The sequence below is a fragment of the Bos javanicus genome, chromosome 12 (genome assembly GCF_032452875.1).
Source record: "Bos javanicus breed banteng chromosome 12, ARS-OSU_banteng_1.0, whole genome shotgun sequence".
Taxonomy (NCBI): Eukaryota; Metazoa; Chordata; class Mammalia; order Artiodactyla; family Bovidae; genus Bos; species Bos javanicus.
The window spans coordinates 30,377,809-30,395,024 of NC_083879.1; the positions used below are offsets into that span (position 1 = coordinate 30,377,809).

General features: G+C 44.2%; 1 long non-coding RNA gene across 1 annotated transcript in view; it reads left to right on the forward strand.

Moving 5' to 3' along the window:
• The first annotated feature begins 2,472 nt into the window (after positions 1-2,472).
• Positions 2,473-17,216, forward strand: part of LOC133258357 (uncharacterized) — a 32,442-nt gene continuing 17,698 nt past the window's right edge. The window contains exon 1 of the long non-coding RNA XR_009739982.1: positions 2,473-3,794. This is a non-coding gene — a long non-coding RNA (uncharacterized LOC133258357). The remainder of the gene's footprint in view (positions 3,795-17,216) is intronic.

Genomic DNA, 17,216 nt, shown 5'->3' on the forward strand with positions numbered 1-17,216 from the left:
GGGAGTCTGATGCTGTTCCAGTGACTTGTTGGTGGCAAGTTAGCAGACAACACTTGGGCCAAGGGTGGCAGCCTGCACGGAAGCAGGGTAACCGGCCAAGAACGTAAACAGGAGCTCCTGTTAATGGGTGTGGAGGGCCTATACCCTCCATAGTTCTAGGGAACTTTGATTACAACCATTGACATTGCCTTACTGAGGGACCTGCTGAGCACCCAGTCAAAGCACCTTCTTTGCAATGAAATAGGCTCTTTGGAGCCACATTTCAGTGAAAGGAGACCTGGAAACTTTTTTCCTAGAGATAGGCAGGTTTTTGTGATTGCACTGCAATCCACTTACAAGGAATAGCTATTACTAATTTTTGGAAACACAACTGTTATTCTTCCTCTCAAAGGTTTGGGGATGCAGGTCTCCATCAAGTTTCTGGTTTCTTTTAAACCCAGGGAGGGAGTTGGTTAGGTAAGTAGTGGAAATTGTCAGATGACAGTCATCTTCTTATATCTACACTAGATTCTTTCCCAGGATCCAATTTTAGCTAAAAACAGAATAAAACCCATCTGGTATCACTTTAGAGAGTTAAGAGAAAGCCTGAGAAAGACTTTTAAGGAATAAACTCACAAAATGTATTCATGATAAAGCTGATCAAAATTAGGTTTGAAATCTAAGTTTTCACCCAGTATAAAGAAGTCTTTCAATTTTTTTATACAAGAATTTTAAAAGAAATTTTATTCATTGAAATGTGGCTGCTACAAGTATAAGATACTGTACCATTCAACATATGATTTTACTGTGTGTAGGTGGCCCCCTACCTAATTAGTTAGCATGACTTCTAACATATGATAAAATGATAAAAATAGGGCAGACACTCAAATGTCCTTTCCTTGAGAGAGAGTCCAAGGTATGGAAGAAGCCCTTGGGGACTTTTACCCCTGATCTGTAAAATCTGTGATGAGACATCCCAAGTCTCTCCTTTCCTCACAGGTGGACTCTGCCCATCCTGCTAGTTCCTTCCTCTCCTGACCCAAATCTCCAGTGAAACAGGGTACCTGTGGCCCCTGAGGGGGCTACTCAGGACCTCCAACACCTCTAAGGTCGGTGCACATCCCCAGTGGGACTATGGCAGCCTCCCCCCAAATCTGCAGGCAGGGGTGCTGGATTCCCAGTTCCCTATGTCTAGACACATGACCTTCAAGCCAAGTTCTTTTGCACAAGATTTCTATTTTCCATTTTCCATTAATAAGAGCGGCAGTCAGAATGCAACTCAAATTAAACAATTGTCTGTCACTCCGTTCAAACGATGGGGTGATGGTTTTCCACTCGGGCTGTCAGTCCTAGGAGGGTGGCGGATGCTCCTTTGACTGCTGGATCACATGTGTGATCTTAAATAAGTGCTTCAGGGGTGAACTCATTTTCTCCCCTGTGGCAAACTACAAATTCTAACATATGGGTTCTAATGCCAAATAGGATACAATTTCTAGAAATTTAAGTTGATATACCCTACCTCCCAGTTGCCTAGAGGGATCTGGGATAAAGCTTGCCAAAAAATGGGGACATTTCACTATAAGTATAAAAAATAAGTTATAAACTCTGAGACCTTGAGAAGAATGGACACTAATTTATCCACTGCATAAAGTAATTTTCACAGTATCTCCAGATGTGGATACCATTATCAGATAGAATCATCACTTTCGACAAGTTTTTTCTCAGCTGATTTTCTTGAGTATCAAATATTTAGGTTTAAAGAACATTTGCTTTTAGAGTTAAGACTCCGGTTCCATTAATACATAAAGGCAATTTCATTAATGTCATTAAATCTTCTTTTATGGGCAGGACTTCTTATTAAATACAACAGACTATGTTGGAGCTGTCACAAAGTCAAATTTGTGCAATGAATTGAACGGTGTCTGTCTCAAATGTATTTTAACCAAGTTTTAGGGCGGAAATCTTCCTGTAAATGATTGTGCTTAAATTATATTATTGTCGCTCTCTAGTTACCCTATAATTTAACCTTCTTTAAATGACATAGATTACATTAAATAAATACTGACAAGTGGTATACATCACATAAAGACACTAAAGACCACTAACATTTAGCAGTGGGTTGGAAAATATATATAAAGCCAGGGAGAATGAACTTCCTTACCCCCTAAATCAATCCAGTTTCTCTCTAAAGGTTGATGACAACACCTCCTCGGAATGGGAAGGTGAGAAATCCGGCTCGTTGATCGTCCAGCAGGCCCCCTCTCTTTCCGGATCCCTTCATTCTCTTACAAAGGAGCCAGGCACCCCTCCTTGGGCCTGGAGACAGGAGATCAGCGGAACAGACAGGCATCTTCCACAGGACTTTGTAGGAGCCCGCACGTTCCTGGAGGAGGCCAACAATGAACAAGTAAACACGTAAGAAAGAGCACTTCGGCTGCTGCTCAGGATATGCTGATAAAGGTGAGTGATGAAAGTGGGAGAACGGGGCGGGGGCGTGGGAGGGACCGTCTGGAAAGGCCTCCCTGGGGCGTTGCAGCGGAAAGTTCGCTCATTTTCCAGCTGGGCTGGTCACCCACCTGCTGACCCTCATTCTGGGGCTCTGACGAGGCGTGGGGGCGGCTGAGGCTCAGGACTCCCCCGGGCAGCCCCAGCAAAAGCCCCTGCGACCCTGCAGGTCGCTATTTCCGAACTGCCTGGCTCCCCCTCCTGATCCAGGAAGGCCCCGCCTGGCCTCCCGCTTCCCAGTCGCCCCGGGGAGCGGCCTGGTCTCGGCTCTCAGGATGTGGAGGCTGCAAATAGCTCGGCAGCTGCGGCCGGGAGCCGCCGGGAAGCGCGCCAGCCGCCGCCACGCGGGCCAGGAGCCGCCGCGCGGAGCGCCCCGCGCCCGCCGAGGCCGCCTTGCCGGCGCGGGGCCCCCAGCACCGTGCGCCCTGGGGCTATGGATGAGCCCGATCGCTGCCCGCCTCCACGACGGCCAGCACCAGGGATCCCCTGTTCTGCACGAGGTGAGGGAGGACGGGCCCCCTCTCTGCGCAGAGCTGACTCCACCTCTCGGGGGTCTTGATGCCTAGCCTGACCCCAGAGAGTTCGTTCAGTCTTTTGACATCATCGCCTTAAAATATTTTTTCTCTTGAGTTTCCTGCTAGCGACAAGACTCATATTCTCCTCTGGCCACACTCCTAAAACTTGAAAACCTAAGTCTTATTTAGACAGCACCATGGCAAGTACCTTTTTATATCTTTTTTTTGTTTGTTTTTTTTGACCGTGCGTCTTGCAAGATCTTAGTTCCCAGACCAAGGATCGAACGCACGGCCGGAGTGAGAGCGCCGGGTCCTACTAACCACTGGACTTCCAGGGGATTCCCGCAAGTTCAGTCTTTTAAGAAGGACGCCTAAAAGGAAATTTAAACGGACCCCTTGCTCTGCCCACAAGCAGTCGAAACAGGGATGGGTCCTGGTCGCCCCCAGCTCTTCTCCCACAAAAGAGAGTGGGAGGTGACACTGGGGGCGCAGAGCGTTGTTGGAGCCTAGGGTCCTCCTGATTCTCGAAGGTGGGTACAGTTGGCAGCACTGGGCTGCCAGGACCCAGCCTTCCAAGGGACAGGCCGCTTCCCCCCAGCCCCTCCTTGGTGCCTGCTGCCAGAAGAACTTCCGGTCCCTTCCAAGGTCAAGTTCAAGTTGCCCTGTCTGGGTGGCAGGAGCCCGGCCGGTCCCACCAGCGCAGTAAGCCTGGGGGCTGCAGGCAGAGCCTGAACCCCACCCAGACGTTGCTGGGGGTGGGCGGGTCCTTGGAAGCAGACAAACTGCTCTCTTGAGGTAAGTGGGCGGAAGAAAAAAAAAACACAACTGCTGAGATTGGCCCAGATTCTGCTCTGATGATTGGCCTTGGTCCTGGGGGAACTTCTGGGGGTAGTTTCAGCTCCTTTCTCAGCTTTTGTGTGCAAAGGACAGAGAAGACACCATTCAGAAATGAGTGTACAGCGCCATAATTGTCACAGGAAACGGCTGCCAATGACCGTGACATTAGATTTTCATCTTTCTTCTTTTTGTTTTTCATTGTGCAACCAAAAACTGTCAACATTTATCAGCTAAATGTTAAGATTTCAGCTGGTACTGAGTGGATATTATTTGATGTTATTTAGGAGGCCTCAAAAACAAAACTCAAAAAACTTGAAAGAAACCCATCCAGGTTGACAGGTCAAGTGAAGATTTTGTGAAATAACCAGATTTGCAGTGAATGGAAAACCCCATTATGTTGTTACTCTTTTTAGATTAAAATTTAAACATGCTTTAGCAAATACGTCCGTTTCCTTGACATGGAGGTTTTGTTTCAGGTTCTCTTTCTGTGGCCTGAGAGAGCTTTAAGTCTGCTAGAAACTCCCCTGAGAGGAACTCTAAGGTGGAATATTAACTCCTCTGCCTATTATATGCATAAAGTCAGGCAACCTCCCTCCCAGGGGGCATCAGAAATTGCTTTTGTGCACTGTTTGGAAAGGCCTTTGCATCCAGAAACAAAAGTGAAAAACACAACAAAATCCCAAAGCAATGCCCGCAAAGAAATAAGGATGTGAAGTTCAAAGGCCTACAGAGCCCAGAATTTCAAGTCACTGGTTTTCAAAAATCATTCAAGTCCAGGCTTTGGACTCAGACTCACACTGCTTTGTGCCAGCCCTCACCTGACAACCAGCTAGATGTGTATCTTTCAGCAAGTATTTCACCTCCAGTGCCTCAATTTCTCCATCTGTAAGATGGGTAAAATAATCAGCTTCATAAGGCTTCTCGGTCACATGTGAGAATTTAATAAAATAATCCATGTAAAATCCGGCACAATGTTTGGCACTTGGTGAGAACTCAGTAAATAGTGAACTATTTTTATATAACAAAACAAATTATATAATAAATGATTTGCTTGTTATTAATATACTATATGTTACTACAAAGTCTTTTCTCCTCCAACTTGGGTTTTCACTTTAATCCAAAACATATTATGGTGGCTTCACCCCCAGTTATTTGAACTTGATGCCAGTGGTTCCCAGTCACCTGGAGAACTTACAAAGGGACTGACGCGAGTCTTACCCACAAGGATTCTGATTTAACAGTCTATGGTGTGGCCTGGGCTTTGGACGTTTTGAAAGCTCCCCAGGTGATTCTAATGTAAAATCAGCCAAGTTTGGAAACTAGTGCTTTTTGGTGTTGTCCCAATCAAAAAGGCAAACAGATGTCTATAGTTTAAATCAAATTAAAGCAGTCTGTATTCTGAGCTACTAATCTGACTTATTTTGCTGCATTAGCCATTCAAATCAGCCAATCCCCTGACATTTTCACGGAATTTATAAGTTTTGGCTATTTTGACCAATTAATTTGGTTAAAAAGTTTGATTCATTAAAATCACATGGCCACAGCCTCAAGTAAATTGAATTTATTGGAAATCAGCTAGGATTGTATATGTATTTGGAAGTTTTTAGGTTACACATTACCATAGAAGTCCACATTATTTAATTCCACTCTGTACATTTACTAAGAATCTGGATATTAAATTAAATGTTGACAGTTTTGAATTGATTTGACCAATTATTTTAGTAAAAAAAAATTATTTCTCAAAGTCCTATAACTATAGGTTAAAGGAATTGAATTTGTTGGGGACCAGCTAGGATTTTAAGTGTAATTGGAAGTATAAACTATTATAGAAGTACACATTACTGAATTCCATCTTGCACATTTGCTAACCCACCGGATGTTAAATCAAAATGCTGAGAGTTGGAATTAGGTTAATAGTGTCTCGTCCCTTTGATCTCATCTCGGGGACTTTAGATGGCATGTAGGTTGCTATCAGATTTGACACCACTGTCTGTGTATTATTAACCTCTTTAAAAAATTAATGAGCGTGTTGGTCCACTTAGCACTCAGGTCACAGTGATCCATCAGAGGAACCATGAGTGAGGTGGCACTCACAGCCTCCATCAGCTTGCTTTCTATCAACATTCTCCATTAGAGGCACACAGTACCAGGTTAGAAAAAGCCCCTGAATCTTGTTTTCCAGAAGTTCTGGATCTGGTCATGGACCCAAGGCATCACAAGCTACTTTTTTTTTTTTAGGGGGGCTGGGCCATGTAGCTTTCAGGATCTTTGTTCCCCGACTAGGGATTGAACCTAGGCCCCACAGTGAAAGCACCGGGTCCGAACCACTGGACCACCAGGAATCTCTGATCACAAGCTACTTTAACTGGCTGGGTACAGCAGACCTTCCTGGAATGTATCCATAATTGGACAAAACAGAATTCAGCCATCACTTGTCTCCAGGTGTTTATGTTTAAAATATAGAACAGTTATCAAATTGAAAACCAGGCAATTTTGCATGGGTGGGCTACTTCCCTCACTGCCGTACAAATTATTTGTTTATTTGGATATTTATTTGTAAAGGGCAAAGAAACAACATCATTAGAAAATAGAGGGCATAGAACAGTATTTTAAAATTTTCCCTTCTGGGACTTCCCGGCTGGTCCAGTGGTTAACTCTCTCAGCTCCCAAAGCAGGGGGCCCAGGTTCAATCTCTGGTCAGGGAACTAGATCCCACATGCTGCAACTAAGACCTGGTGCAGCCAAATAAATGAATAAATAAAAAAATAAAATAAAATAAAATTTCCCTTCTGATAATTTTATGAAAAAATGAATGTTGGCTAAAGATTGGGGAAAAAAGGATTGGATAAAAATATTAGCTGATAATCATCTGAAGGGTAGGAAGGGAATGAGTATTTAATAAGTGCCTATTCTATGCTGGGCTCTTTCTGTGTATAATGTCTTTTAATCTTTACACTCTGTCCTCAGAATAGAATCAGTTCACAAATAGGGTAGTTGAGGTTCAGAGAGGTTAAGTAACTTACTCAAAGCTACACAGCATAAAGTCACAGAAGTGGGATTTGACCCCGTCAGTCTGCCCCAGACCCTGTACACTGTTCCCTACATGTCAGGGTGGTTAACTGTCCTGATTTGCCTGAAACAAGGGGCTCAGTTTGAAAACCAAGGCAATTCCCAGAAAACCAGGACAAGTTGGTTACTCTCCTTGGTAACTGGAGGTTACTGCTCCCTTAGCCAGCCAACCAGATTCCAGGCCCCAGGTCTACTGCTGGTAAGAAGGAAGGGAGGTCTGAATCCCTCACTTATTTCAGAAAATAATCTATGCAACCATATTACACTCCCACTGGAGAAAGCAAGTTAATGGTGCTTCTGATCAAATTACTATATCCTTAGATCACGTAGGTCAAGCACCTGCAAACTTTTCCCCTGAAGGGCCATTTTTTAGTTTGTGGATCACAGGGTCTCTGTCACAACTACTCAGCCAGGTCCTTATGGTGGGAAGCAGCCATGGACAATACAAAAATGAAGGGGTGCACTGTGTTTCATTCAGAGGTGGGAGGTGGGCTGGATTTGGCCCATGGAGCGTCTGCCAAACCCTGATGTAGATTATTAATACAGAATCTTTTGAGGGACTTCCCTGGTGATCTGGTGGCTAAGACTCCAGGTTCCCAATGAGGGGGCCCTTGTTCCCTGGTCAAGGAACTAGATCCCACATGCCACACTAAGACCCAATGCAGTCAGATAAATAGATAATAAAGAAAAATTTAAAAAAAATCATTTGCATAGATAATTCAATCTGAAGAATTATTTCTGGAAGTTACTTTAATTGGGGGTATGGCCAGTGGGCCATTGGGAGCTGTCTTTTGGACTAACCTATTCTAGTGGAGGTGATGGAATTCCAGTGGAGCTATTTCAAATCCTAGAAGATGATGCTGTGAAAGTGCTGCACTCAATATGCCAGCAAATTTGGAAAACTCAGCAGCGGCCACAGGACTGGAAAAGGTCAGTTTTCATTTCAATCCCAAAGAAAGCCAATGCCGAAGAATGCTCAAACTACTGCACAATTGCACTCATCTCACACACTAGTAAAGTAATGCTCAAAATTCTCCAAGCCAGGCTTCAGCAATACGTGAACTGTGAACTTCCAGATGTTCAAGCTGGTTTTAGAAAAGGCAGAGGAACCAGAGATCAAATTGCCAGCATCTGTTGGATCATCGAAAAAGCCAGAGAGTTCCAGAAAAACATCTATTTCTGCTTTATTGACTATGCCAAAGCCTTTGACTGTGTGGATCACAATAAACTGTGGAAAATTCTGAAAGAGATGGTAATACCAGACCACCTGACCTGCCTCTGTATGCAGAGAAACCTGTATGCAGGTCAGGAAGCAACAGTTAGAACTGGACATGGAACAACAGACTGGTTCCAAATAGGAAAAGGAGTACGTCAAGGCTGTATATTGTCACCCTGCTTATTTAACTTATATGCAGAGTACATCATGAGAAACGCTGGACTGGAAGAAATACAAGCTGGAATCAAGATTGCCGGGAGAAATATCAATAACCTCACATATGCAGATGACACCACCCTTATGGCAGAAAGTGAAGAGGAACTAAAGAGCTTGTTGATGAAAGTGAAAGAGGAGAGTGAAAAAGTTGGCTTAAGCTCAACATTCAGAAAACAAAGATCATGGCATCTGGTCCCATCACTTCATGGCAAATAGATGGGGAAACAGTGGAAACAGTGTCAGACTTTAGTTTTTTGGGCTCCAAAATCACTGCAGACGGTGATTGCAGCCATGAAATTAAAACGCTTTACTCCTTGGAAGGAAAGTTATGACCAACCTAGATAGCATATTCAAAAGCAGAGATATTACTTTGCCAACAAAGGTCCATCTAGTCAAGGCTATGGTTTTTCCAATGGTCATGTATGGGTGTGAAAGTTGGACTGTGAAGAAAGCTGAGTGCCGAAGAATTGATGCTTTTGAACTGTGGTGTTGGAGAAGATTCTTGAGAGTCCCTTGGACTGCAAGGAGATCCAACCAGTCTATCCTAAAGGAGACCAGTCCTGGGTGTTCATTGGAAGAACTGATGCTGAAGCTGAAACTCCAATACTTTGGCCACCTCATGCGAAGAGTTGACTCATTGGAAAAGACTCTGATGCTGGGAGGGATTGGGGGCAGGAGGAGAAGAGGACGACAGAAGATGAGATGGCTGGATGGCATCACTGACTCGATGGACATGAGTCTGGGTGAACTCAGGAATTGGTGATGGACAGGGAGGCCTGGTGTGCTGTGATTCATGGGGTCACAAAGAGTCAGACACAACTGAGTGACTGAACTGAACTGAACTGATTCATCAGTTAGACGTGCCTCCTCTTTTGGCTTACAGAATCAACCTTTTCTAATCCTACTCAAAGATCGCACCGTGTGTGGGTGTGTGAAGGCGGCAGTATGTTATCTCCCATCACAAATTTATATCCCCTTCCTTGTCTGTTGGGAAATATTAGTCACATTCATATCTCCACTGTCTTTTCAGCTTCTTCTATTTCCAAACATCATTTAGAGAGCAATTCCTATTGCACTCTACAAAATCTTAAGAAATATTCATTTGCTTCAATACAGCATTTTCTTTATTGCGTGCTGGAAAAATATTGCTAGCTTTTTCTATACTGAAAAGCAATGTCACTTTAGCACCGGAGCAGCCTCTGCCATTCCAATATTCATTCACATGTGCCTTCATCCACTCACTGGGTGCTTATTCACCTTTCAAGGGGGATGGAGAGGGGCCTCTCAAGACCTCATGCCCCCATCGCAGATAGCCCCCCACTGGAGAAGGTGCAAACCAGCATAGTCAGATGCAAAGAAACAATGGGCGTGACTTAAGGACACGGTGTGGTAGGAGGAAGAAATGCAAATTTTCCGGGTGGGGGAAATAGCAATTGGTAAGACTTGGGCTCAGGATTTATTTATAAGCCAAGCACAGAGGGAGATAATAAATAGATTAGCTCAGGAATAGAAGAGATGCTCAGCCTTTGGAGACAGCGAGGGGTCAGGCTGAGGGCACAGTTGCTAAAGCAAGTGGAAGCCACTGTGTATTCTGAACAGGAGGTGGGCAGTGATCAAAATGGCCATGCAGGCAGGGTGTCCTGCTGGTGGTCAGGGAAGGTAGAATGGGAGGCTGAGTCAGAGAGTGGTACTTGAATTGGACAGTAAGGGACAGAGTCCAAAAAAATTCCGCAGGCATCAGGAGGATGACAGTATCATTAATTTCAGAAAACATGAAATTCTGAGATTCTGAAATTCTGAGAGGTGATGCTCATTTATGAAGATGGCCGAAAAAACTGAAAAACTTCAGGTATTTTCATACTCCTTGAATCAAGATGGGCTTCCCTTGTAGCTCACCTGGTAAGGAATCCACCTGCAATGTGGGAGACTGGGGTTCAATTCCTGGGTTGGGAAGACCCCCTGGAGAAGGGAAAGGCTACCCACTCCAGTATTCTGGCCTAGAAAATTTGCACGACTGTATAGTCCATGGGGTCGCAAAGAGTCGTACATGACTGAGCAACTTTCACTTTCTTTGAATCAAGATGTTCTCTGGGCGAGCAGGTGAGAAATCAGGGTTACCTGTGCAGATTTTATGCGGAACGCCCTACAGAAGTGATAGCTGAACCAGGCAACAAGTTTCCTATGCTCTTTTTGTTGATTCATTTGCCTCTTTCTTGTTTGGCTGAAAAGAAACATATTAGAACTAGTGTCTCTTCTGACTTACTCTGGCTGCCCTATGGCCTAACTTCCAGACAACATCCACATCGGACACGTCTCTACTAGCCATAGTTTTTTTTTGTAAACATATCTTTAAAAAAAAATTGTATTACTTTAAAAAATTTTTCTTGGCTGCACCAAGAAGCATGTGGGATATTAATTCCCTAACCAGGGATTGAACCTGTGCCCCTCACACAGGAAGCACAGTCTTAACCACTAGACCACCAGGGAAGCCCCTCTACTAACCATACATTTTGAGTTAACCTATAAACTGCCCAATTTACCAGGCAAGGTGGGATTCTTACCACTGGTTTTCATTACTGCAGGGCACTGCTGAATCCTGGCAGTCTTGCCCGCACTACAGTAGTCACTGAATTCGTGATGGGTAAGGCTGCACTTCACTTCATGGGAAATAGATGGGGAAACAGTGGAAACAGTGTCAGACTTTATTTTTGGGGCTCCAAAATCACTGCAGATGGTGACTGCAACCGTGAAATTAAAAGACGCTTACTCCTTGGAAGGAAAGTTATGACCAACCTAGATAGCATATTCAAAAGCAGAGACATTACTTTGCCAACAAAGGTCCGTCTAGTCAAGGCTATGGTTTTTCCAATGGTCATGTATGGATGTGAGAGTTGGACTGTGAAGAAGGCTGAGCACCAAAGAATTGATGCTTTTGAACTGTGGTGTTGGAGAAGACTCTTGAGAGTCCCTTGGACTGCAAGGAGATCCAACCAGTCCATTCTGAAGGAGATCAGCCCTGGGATTTCTTTGGAAGGAATGATGCTAAAGCTGAAACTCCAGTACTTTGGCCACCTCATGCGAAGAGTTGACTCATTGGAAAAGACTCTGATGCTGGGAGGGATTGGGGGCCGGAGGAGAAGGGGATGACAGAGGATGAGATGGCTGGATGGCATTACTGACTCGATGGACGTGAGTCTGGGTAAACTCTGGGAGTTGGTGATGGACAGGGAGGCCTGGCGTGCTGCAATTCATGGGGTCGCAAAGAGTCAGACACGACTGAGCGACTGAACTGAACTGAACTGAACTGAAGGCTGCACTGATTCCTAAAATGTTGATGTTCACTCTTGCCATCACCTGTTTGACCACTTCCAGTTAACCTTGATTCATGGACCTAACATTCCAGGTTCCTATGCAATATTGCTCTTTATAGCATCGGACTTTACTTCCATCACCAGTCACATCCACAACTGGGTGTTGTTTTTGCTTTGGCTCCATCCCTTCATTCTTTCTGGAATTATTTCTCCACTGATCTCCAGTAGCATATTGGGCACCTACCGACCTGGGGAGTTCATCTTTCAGTGTCCTATCTTTTTGCCTTTTCATGCTATTCATCGGGTTCTCAAGGCAAGAATACCGAAGTGGTTTGCCATTCCCTTCTCTAGTGGACCACGTTTTGTCAGAAGGATGAGACAGAGGATAAGATGGTTGGATGGCATCACTGACTTGATGGACATGAGTTTGAGTAAGCTCTGGGAGTTGGTGATGGACAGGGAAGCCTGGCATGCTGCAGTCCATGGGGTCATGAAGAGTCAGACACAACTGAGCGACTGAACTGAACTGAAGCTTGCACTTGACTTAGGAAAACTGAATCATGCTGTGTATAACTCTCAAAGCGAATCATCTGAAGAAGACATTGCAACAATTGGGCTTCCCAGGTGGTGCTAATGGTAAAGAACCCGCCTGCCAGTGCAGGAGACATGAGAGACTCAGGTTTGACCCCTGGGTCAGGAAGATCCTCTGGAGGAGGGCACAGCCAACGACTCCAGTATTCTTGCCTGGAGAATCTCATGGACAGAGGAGCCTGGTGGGCTACAGTCCATGGGGTCGCAAAAGAGTGGGACACGACTGAAGCATCTGAGCATGCATGAATGCACTACAACAGTTAAGAATACATCAATACATGTTAGATAAATATTTAATAATGCATCAGGAAACGAGGCAGTCTTTTGGTTTGATGATAAAATCAACTATTCACCTGAAAACATTTCATAATTGTTTAATTGATCAATTTAACCCCTTGATTTCAATTTCCTAACTATATACTTGTAAGGAAGGCATTAATATTGAAGATTATTACAATGTCCAGGAGAGGAGACTGCTGTAATAAATAATGTAGCTTCTTTATGCTTCAGTTGCTTTCCTAAATTACTTATGAAACAGCAACAACTACTACTGCTGCTATTGGGAAAGTTGACATTATCCATTTCTTATTTAACAATGTAGTCATTAAAAGAGAGAGATACTTGGAGTGAGAAACTCATTACTGGATTAAATGCAGATTCTGGTATCTTGAGAAGCTATGTGTTTGGTTTGGCTGAAGGAACTCAAAAGCCACCAAGCAAGAGAATGACATTTGTTGTAGCCAGAGTAAACAATTTTTATTTCTGTTTTCCATATGCAAGCATATGAGTAGAACATAGCACATTTTATATTTGTACATTTTGGGAAAACATGTAGAATTATAATCATCATAATATGAAACACGTCCCTTATGCTACTGAATGTTTCATCACTGCTTGGGTGCTCTGCATGGGCAGGCAGGAAGGAAAATAGTGATCCCATGAGGTTTCAGTCCTAGTATGGATTGTATGATCCAGCCAGAAAGACCCACACCTGAATTGTCTCAGATCTGTAAAAATTTATTTTGTAATCTGTGTCCAGAAGCTGTGATTCAAGTATCATAGTAACTTATCAAATATAGCCCTTATTGCCAGGAAAATTTTCCTTGAACCTTAGTGAGATTTTTTTTTCTCCCGATCTCAGTAGAGATGAAAATATTTCCCACTCTCTATAAACTCCAAGATTCTCTCTCTCTCTCTCCCAAAGAAAGTTATTTAGAGGCAGAATCGCCACCACTAGACATAAACACCATCAAATTCGTGCCTGTCCAGCAAGGCTTTGCCCAAAAGTTCAGAAAAATTGGAGGCCTTTTTATGAAATATCGTTTCTCTCCATTCAAACAGTTATGCCTGCCAGGTGAGATGTTTGCAGTGAACTTTATGAACTTCCATATTTTGAGAAATCAACTGTGGGTGTTAAGACTGGAAACAGAAGACATTAATGAAAAGAAGTTATTGACAGGGTTTCCTTAGTGTCCAGTGGTTAAGAATCTGCCTTGCAATGCAAGGGACATGGGTTTGATCTCTGATCCAGGAAGATCCCACATGCTACAGAGCGACCAAGCCAGTGTGCACCACAGCTACTGAGCTGGCACTCTAGAGCGAGGGTGCGGCAACTGCCGAAGGCCGCGCACCCTAGAGCCCATGCTCCACGACAAGAGAAGCCACAGCAAGGAGAAACCCGCGCACCACATCTAGAGAGTAGCCCCTGCTTGCTCCAACTAGAGAAAACGTGGGTAGCAGCGAAGACCCAGCACAGCCAAAAATAAATAAATAGATAGATATTATTTAAGAGGTTATTGACAATGTAAATAAGTTCTTCAACAGTGTGTGGCACATAATATGTGCTCAGTAAATATAACACATACTATTATAATTTTATTAAATGTAAATTTGGGGGGAAATTCACATTTAATGACAAATGGGAGCATGGAGATACACAGTTATAAATGTATACACCTATTTATGTATGTAATGGGTATATGTAAATAGAAGTGTCTGACTCTTCTAATTGCCAAAAATAATCTTTGCTTGTGAATTAATTCATCAGTGTTTGCCGTTTGTTCTCCTGTTGAGAGTTGAAAGGAGATCGCTGGCAGAGGTGTGAATGGCTCATTTATTTTAGTTAATCATTAACCTCGAAGCCTCACCACAATTACTCTAATCTCAGCATTGAAACAACTTCAGTCATTGATGGACTGCCCAATCAACGAATTAAAATTGCAAAACACCCTGCCTGGTGCCCCCTTTCTCACAGATGCTAGAAGGTTTGAATGAGAAGGGCTGTCTGGTGGCATCCAGCACGAAGCTCTCGTTTTACAAGTGAGGACAATGCAGCCCAGAGTCAAAAGGTGACTGGCCAGAGCCCACGGCCAATCCCAGAGGGGTCATCTCAAGACTGGACTTTGACCTCCGCATCCAGGCTCTGGCTAGTCTCATCATCTAGAAGGCTTTTTCTCCTGTGAAAAATCGAGTCTATCTGCTTACACTGTGAGAAGCCGCGACAGCTGGATTTGCGTCTGTGGCCTTTCGTGCATGGTGGCCTCCTAAGCCTCTCACAGGTGGAGAAGCAGGATGACGATCCTGAGATGATGAACTGAGGACCCCAGCAGGCCTCCCCTCTGCCTCCCCTTTTCTGTTCTGCTGTAGCAGGTACCCTAAAAGAGACAGGTGCCCAGGAACACACCTCATTTTAGAATTAAAAAGTCTGCTGTTTTAGTTTTTGTTTTCCAAATGTATTTAAAATTTTTTTTTATTTATTTATCATCATTTTTTTGGATGCACGGGCTTTCTCTAATTGCTGAGAGCAGAGGCTGCTCTCCAGTCGTGATGCGAGGGCTTCTCATTGTGGAGCCTTCTCTTGTTGCAGAGCCCAGGCTCTAGGCATGCGGGCTTCAGTAGTGCTGGCACACCGGCTTAGCTGCCCCCAGGCAGGTGGACTCTTTGCAGACCAGGGATCGAACCCATGTCCCCTGCATTGGCAGGTGGATTCTTAACCACCAGACCGCCAGGGAAATCCTCCAAGTGTATTTTTATTTATTTATTTTTCCAAGTGTATTTCTAAATGAAGTCTTTGAAAATAGGTCACTGGAATCTCTTATATATAGACAGCATTGTGGGTGAGAATAGGTTGTTGATGAGTTCAAGAAATCAGTGATCTCTGATTCTGATGTTCACAATGGGTGAATTCACCAGGAGCTACAAGCGCAGAACCTGCACGGAGAACGGGCCAGAGGCTGCCTGGGCCAGGATCAGGGTCTCCATGAGGCTGTGTCTCCAGCAGTAAGCCAAGTGCCTCGGGACATCATGGGTGCTCTGTGAAGTCGGTTGGATAAACTCATGAAAGCATAATAAGCAAATTAAATGTCTGCTTCTCCAAAACTTCCATGGGAATCTAAGAGTACCTTAATCTGGAGGCAGGCATTGGTGCTTTCTAAGTTATGTTTCTCAAACCAGATGGCTACTTTGGCAAGATCAAAACACCAACCAACCAGCCAAACACAACCCCAAACAAACCTTTAAACTTTTCTGTCTACCTCTGGTAGCTACTGCAAAGCACATTCCCACATCTGAGGGGCAGACTTAAACTCTAAAGGATGACTTGGGAATGCACTCCCACACCCCACCACCTCCTTTTTTTAAACATATCTTTTATTTTATTTATTTATTTGTCTTAGTTGCAGCATATGAACTGTTAGTTGTGGCATGTGGGGTCTAGTTCCCTGACCAGGGATTGAACCTGGGCCCCTTGCATTGGAAGCCAGAGTCTTAGCCACTGGACCATGAGGGAAGCCCCTCTCCACCTCCTCCTGTTTTCCATGAAGACCAGCTGGCCAGCTGCCTGCAGCACCTTAATCACCTCTTTAAGGTGCATCCATGGCAAAGCCCATTTCTCATTTTCTTACTTCTGTGGGGTTTTGTGTTTAGCATGGTGTTCGCATCAAGAAGAAATGAACACTTAAGTTTTGCCTGCTGACCTTTAAGACCATTCCTCCTTGACGAAGTCTTGGTCTCTCTGTGGCTAGAATTCTAGCCAGGCCGACTTCAGATTAAGCATGTCTGTGAAGTGGTGGAAGGTGCTTCCAACTGGCTCATCAGACAACTGTGTGTCATCAAAGGACTCATGCTCGGGGACAGGCGCTCCAGCCCAGAGTACACACGTGCATGTCCCGCCAGCAAGAGACCTCGCCTGGCATGAGTATGCATGTTTTAGAGAAGGAGCAACAGGTGAGAAGGACAAAAGACAAAGCCAGGGTCCCCTCCCAAAGCCTGTAATGACACGTAGCCAAAGCCTCCTTTAGGAGTGCTCACTTTTCGAGGTGAAATTGCATCTGAAAACACGTTTTGCCATGAGAACACGGAGTTCTCTTTCTGGCAGCATCAACAATAAGACATCTTTATGTAGACTACAGTTTCTTTCCAGAGACATCAGAAAAGAACAGGATTTGCCTCATGGGTCTAAAAAGGACACCTGTGTCCTTTCTTAAAACCTTCCACTGTGTCGTTCCTACTTTTGGTTCTGAATTCTAGGAAGTCGGATCTGTGTGTCCCTGAGCCAAGAAGACAGAGTGCCCTGGGTCTTTCACATGGCAGCTACATTTCACAAAAGATGAGTGCTGCTTACCTGGTTTTTCCTGTGGCATTTAAAAATTCTGCACTGGACTTTGTCATATCTATTTTTTTCTACTCTCAAGGCAGCGCCACGAGCTAATGGGAGGGAGAAACATTAACTTCCCTTTGGCCTGAAGAAAGGTCAGCGCCACGTCTAGAATCACACAGGGACTCAGAATACCTGCCTGGGTGGTTTCTGAATCAGTTTGAAGGTTGGTTATTTAAAAAGCAGTAGGTGTTTATTCATTTGGGGATTCTCTTAAGCTCTGTTACCAAATGGTCCATAATCTAGATGAAGGGAAATCATTTAGTGTTTACTCACTGTTCCCAAGCCAGCAAAGTGAAAATAAAAATAGACTCAGGGGACTT